Raw genomic sequence first — 6,212 nt, forward strand, 5'->3', positions numbered from 1 at the left:
CACACACACACACACACACACACACACACACACACACAGACTTACAGAAGGGGTGGCCCATTTAAATTCAGTGTTGCACTATGACTGAGGTTGGGTTCAGTTCAGAGCTTCTGTTTGCAGAGATGACACAATATCCCTTAATCTTCAAAGTCAATGCAATCATTACATGATGATTCCTGTTAGATAAATAGGCCTGTCTGACTGCAGACATTTACAACACAAAAATACACCAATCCAATCCTTATCATAGCTACAAATACATACAAATGAGTAAAGAACTTCCTTTATTCCACATTGTCCTCATGTGTTGTGCAGTAGATATTATGTAACTTTTCTTCAAATAGTAAGTGGAGGCCTTTTCACTTGACCTCTTGTTACTGTGCCCCAGGCACACAGACTTGAATGCACTGCCCCCTAATGGTCTACCAACAATGGTTTAAACATTGAGAGGATAGCTGAAGTAAACATCATGTTAGTTACTTTAATTTAATTTAATTTAATTTAATTTTTTAATTTAATTTTTTAATTTAATTTTAATTTTAATTTTAATTTAATTTTAATTTTAATTTTAATCTGTTTATTGGTCCCCTATGGGGAAATTTCAATTTACACTCTGTGTCCACACTTGGTTAGTTTACACACAGTCCTGAACTACACACACACGCTCAGGATCTATACATGCACTAATGGAGAGATGTCAGAGTGAGTGGGCAGCCAGCCGAACCAGCGCCCTGAGCGGGTGGGGGGGTACGGTGTCTTATTCTCCTAAAAGTGTATTCTTTATGTACACTTTAAGGACATTTCATATGTGGACATTTCCACATATGATTACTACATAGGATATAAGAAATTAAATCAAAAAGGCCCTGCACACCTGTGGTACACCCACATAGCTGATTTCACTAATTGTGGCCGATTAGACGTCTTGAGTGCTGAAAGACTACTTGGCATCTCCTTGACTCAAGTGTTAGCTTGGTTGCACCTGTTAGATTGGGACAAATCAACACCTTTACACCACATTTGATTCCTCCTCCCTGGAGAGGATTAAATTACTTTCAACCGTTTTTGCACAAAGCCATGGGATGTGAAAGTGCATTTTCTGTTGATTCAACCATCAATTTGAGGCTAACCAGCACTGGAAAAGCCTCCCTTGGTCTCTCAGTCCAGGGGTATCTGGAAGTAGAAAATGGCGGCATCCAGGTAGCGTGAGGTTGATCAGAGTCATGAAAGGCCAAGGGAAGGAAACCCATGGACATGGAACGTGACTTCTCAAAGCCAATAATGTCAATGCTTGCCCAACCCAACAGTGTCACTGGTATCAATCATCAACCCTTTCATAACCTTTCAGGTTATATTATGGCCATTTTTCCCATGGGGCTGAGAAAAAAAACGTTAAGGGCGATCCTAAAGGATGAGTTTCATTAGGTATGTCATTCTCTAAAACCGCACCCTCGTCTGGGAGGATAACTTCCCACTCACACTCGTACTTCCAGACTCTGCCTCATCAAAATGAGTTCCTTTAATTTGACTTTTGCTTATTTTTGCGTTTGAAAGATTTATGATAGTCTTTTACTGTTCGTTGTAGTTTATTTTTACACTCTTTTCTCTTAAAAAGGAGAGCAAAAAGGAAGGTTAAATGGAATAAAGTTATACTACCCCATTCCTTCCACTCCTTTCCCTCCCCCTAAACAACCTGTAAACCTCTGATTTATTGTTATTACAGCTGAGCTGAATCAAAGAGTGGCAGGGGCATAGACAGGAAAGGCAGCAAGGAGAGAGGGACTGACGTGGCCCGAGGCTACGGGCCGCAGACAGCACATAGACTTTTAAATGGAGTAGGCCGATATTGTATTTTAACGTGTCTGTCGCGGTAACCTCCATTTCCTCAAGTGGACCAGTTGTCGTCTGGTAGGAAATCAAACTCATTTCAAAAGGTTCAAGCACAGAGTTGGCATGTGCTGTGATAGGGGTCCCTGCATGGGTTTTATTATGAGAAAATATGAGAAAATAATCAGTTAAAAGAAGAGAAAGTTGAGGTGTTGCCGGACTATTCTCATGGATTTAGTCAGAAAATCACAAGTACTGAAGCCAACAGGGCGTCCTATACTGATTACCTATTCCTAAGCACTGTATGCAGCATAATCACGTTTTTCTGTAATTTCTTGTCCAGATGGAAACCTCAGACCAGTAGGAAAAGTCACATTGCCTGGACCTCTCCGTGCCAAAGTCACATGATTGTTGTTCAAAAGCCTGCAGAGCAGTAATTGTCCAGATGTTTCATAGTTTTGACCCTCTTTCAACATGATACAGCTGTACACAGCCTTGCTGATTGACTGACTAATTCACTCAACAAAAACCTGCTGGGAATATGTTAGCAATCAAAATGTATAATCTTTTCAATACGAGGAAGAACAGTTCTCAGATCAGTGACGACTCTGTCAATTTCTTTTGTTCACTGATGTAAAAGTTCATGAGTCAAGAGCAATTAAGAATTGTTTTTATGTTTTAAAGGGTTGAAAAGTTTATGTTTTAGCAAAAAAGGTAATTTTCTGTGGGTGCGTCTGTGCGTGCGTGTGTGTGATTAATTGCTATAAATAGATATCTGGATATGAATCCTTATCCTCATCAGACCAATTGCAGTCCAACACCTGTGGAGTGTGTCTGGCATTAAACACAACTATGCCCAAGCACAAATTACATAATTTAATTTTTCCTTAGACTACATAGGTAATCTCCAAAGTAAGTAGCCACGTGACTGTACATTTCGATAATTCATCATTTATTACTTCAAACATTTTGAGGATAATTTAGCATGTCCCAAATATTACAATCTTAAAACCGAGGTCTTGACGTTGAGTCTGAGTCTGTTCGCCTATCCCCGTGATTAAGCAATCAGCATGCTTGGTTCCGTAATAACCTACCACTTGGACAACTTTTCTTTTTTTCTTTATTCTTGGAAGATGGCTCCTGTCAGGGGTCGGATCAACAAAACTCTTTTTGCTTGATTCAGAATTAAGTTAGTGAACATGGTGAACATTTTTCCTGCTAAACATCAGCATGTTAGCATTATCACTGTGAACATGTTAGCATGATGACATTAGCATTTATCTCAAAACCCAGCTGTGTCTCAGTGCAGCCTCCCTGAGCTGCTAGCATGGCTGTCAAGTAGTGTTATAGATTGAGTGCAGTGGAATGGGAACTGATTTGACTAGAACGATGCTAGATGATTGCTAGATGATAAATAACCCACATCTTAAAGTAGGCCTACTTTAAGATTGGTGAACTCATAAAGTTGTCACTGTTCTTTTGATACTTGCATTCTGGCAGTTATACAATGCATGTTTTAATGGTTTTCAATTAGGCATGCATTATAAATCTTACTTACCATACAGTAAATCCTGTCATCTTTCAAGTCAGTAATAAAATTATTATTGTGTGTTAGTTTTTTTTTACCAGAACACTAAGTGTAACACTTGCACTGTGTTCCTCTCGACCTGCTGTTTCCTGCTTCTTAATGCCCACAGTTTCACACGCTAAGTTCCCACCATCCACCCCTCCACCTCTCCCCCTACTACAACTTTTCCTTCCCTCCATACAACTGCCTCTGATTCCCTATATCCATTTACTGCCTCCGTACACACCTACACCCTTCTCCTCCTCCATCCATTCTTGGCTAATGCCCCCTTTCATTTTATCAGCTCTCTGCTTTTTCTCATCACTCTTTTGTCTTCCTTTCCTCTCTCTTCCCTTGTTTTTCCTATTATTCTTTTGGCATTTCCCACACTGTTCACTTCTCATCTCTCTGACACCATCTACCTTCCGCCCTCAACCTCAACCGTGAAATCCATGTCAAGCTGAGTTCTGCTGGAAGCCAAAGCTACCAGATGGCACCAGGCAGAACCCAGACATCTGCGTTACCCAACTAGGCCCAAACGGGGCTCCGAAGGATACGCAGCTGAATAAACAGCTTGTGTGCAAAAATGCAAGCTATGCAGCCGAGCACAAGGGTCCTTTACCAGGTTGCTATGAAAAGAAATAGTATTAATAATGATAATAATGACAGAGGAAATACCTTAGCTTGAGACGTGACTCTATGCTTGTGTGACAGTGGGGCATGGGAAAGATGACAGAGGCCTCGGGCTGTACTACACACACACAGACACACAAACACACACGCACACACACACACACACTTAAAGCACCCAAAAAGTTCCTTCTGGTGAAAGTTGAAGTCTACACAAAGGCCAGGATATAGTGCAACAATGGGGAAGCACACTGAACATGAATGACTAAGTCAAGCTAGATGAGTTTGGGCTAAAGTAAGATTACCTAAATGCTGACCATAACACAAGTAACTACTCATATACAACCTATCAAGATAAAAAAAGCATGGTCTGTCTTATTTCTGTTTAGTATAAATTTTTTTTAAGAAACACAGATGTGGGCTGTTATGTGTTTGTGTGTTGAGTGGATTATAATAGTTTATTTCACAGGGAGCCATTGGCCTATTCTCTTTTGCCTCAAACTCCAAAACAACACTCAGGCCCACTTGAGAGTACTCTGGGCTTGGAGGAGTTTTGCCTCTTTGGCACAGAGTCATCGGCACAAGAATCTGGCTGCCCTCCAAAGACAATATTTGTCAGAGTAGCCTTGTTTCAAACCTTTACTGTTCATTACATTCTGCAGCCTCCACTTTTTTTTCTTCTCAAAGATGGGGTTTCAGATTCAACCTTAAGATTCCAGCAAAAAGTCCTTTCATGTTTTTAATCACTCTAAAAATGTTCAAAGGGTGCAAAAAGTGTTTTTAATCAGCATGCACAGCTGTGCAGAGAATGAAAAAACATGTATTCATTTTTGATTCACATCACATGGTTCAAATAATTTTCTTTTAGTATTCTTTGAGACTTTGACATGAAGAGCCTACACTTCGCCTGTCAGCTCATTGGAGAGGAAAGATGCAAGCAATCTGGAAATGAGAGAAATTGTGGACCACACGGAAAAAAATAAGTATTTTTTACAGTGCATTCATGGAGTGAAGAATCAAAAACGACACAATCTAAACTCCCTAACCCTTGCTGCTGTTTGGTTACACAGACATGTGGCTGGTGGAAAGTAATTGGCTCTTGTTCAATTGAATGCTTTGCTGAATGCTTAAAAACAGACAATGCAACAAGCCTTCTAAGGCCACACACTTTGGGTCAAGTATCAAAAGGCGGCGTGTGATAGATACAAATGTGCCCAGTGTTTAGAGCTGGCAGCTTCCTGCACCTGCAGACTCAGCATATGGCAGAAGTCTGGACCTCCCGTGATAAAGGCAGTGACAATGATGGCAAAAAACAAGCTTCCCTCAACTGTGTGTGTGTGTGTGTGTGTGTGTGTGTGTGTGTGTGTGTGTGTGTGTGTGTGTGTGTGTGTGTGTGTGTGTGTGTGTGTGTGTGTGTGTGAGAGAGAGAGAGAGAGAGAGAGAGAGAGAGTTTTCATTTGGGTGTGAATGAGCTGAGAAACAAATCAAGAAGAGCCTTTTAAAAGAAATATCAAAACAGACATTCCAATTAAAACTTGGTTAAATGTCTTTTAATCAGTAATAGAACCCATCGCTCTGTTTTGCAGCAAAATAAGGGGCCCAGCTCTGCACAGAGACAGGTGGAGACAGCGCAACACTTCCTGTTTCAATGTAGCACATACACTGACATCAGAAGTGAGTTCCTTACGATAGTTAAATGTAAACTCACAGGTTTTGATACTCTCTCTGACCAGACAAAAATGCAACATAGAGAAAATAGTGTGAGTGCTGTAGAAGCAGCGAGATATGTGAGTGCATATCACAGCCTTAGACACAACTAGCACAACAACACGTAACATCTGCAGTTCATCTCTCCCATTTAGTCCTCTACTTCATGTGTTTTTCATGTTTTTTGTTCATTTGCTTTTGTCTTTGTTTTCTTTCTTACATTTGACACTAGAAATTTTACTGTATATTGATACAATGTTGTTGCTTTCCTGTTTTTCTTTTTCTTTTCATATGTATATATTTTGGTTTACTTAGTGAATTGTATGTATGTATGTATTTCTTCTCCCATATTTATCCGTGCCTTATGCTTTGGCGTGATTGTTTATGACATTCATGCCAATTAAGCAATTTCAATTTGTGTGTGTGTGAGAGAGAGCAATAGAGAGAGAGAAAGAGAGAGAGAGAGAGAGAGAGTGTGTGT

At 40.2% G+C, this 6,212-nt stretch overlaps 1 long non-coding RNA gene across 1 annotated transcript in view; it reads left to right on the forward strand.

Moving 5' to 3' along the window:
* The first annotated feature begins 3,017 nt into the window (after nucleotides 1-3,017).
* Nucleotides 3,018-6,212, forward strand: part of LOC116673035 (uncharacterized) — a 22,453-nt gene continuing 19,258 nt past the window's right edge. The window contains exon 1 of the long non-coding RNA XR_004327719.1: nucleotides 3,018-3,082. This is a non-coding gene — a long non-coding RNA (uncharacterized LOC116673035). The remainder of the gene's footprint in view (nucleotides 3,083-6,212) is intronic.

Source organism: Etheostoma spectabile, chromosome 23 (genome assembly GCF_008692095.1).
Source record: "Etheostoma spectabile isolate EspeVRDwgs_2016 chromosome 23, UIUC_Espe_1.0, whole genome shotgun sequence".
In the NCBI taxonomy this organism is placed as follows: Eukaryota; Metazoa; Chordata; class Actinopteri; order Perciformes; family Percidae; genus Etheostoma; species Etheostoma spectabile.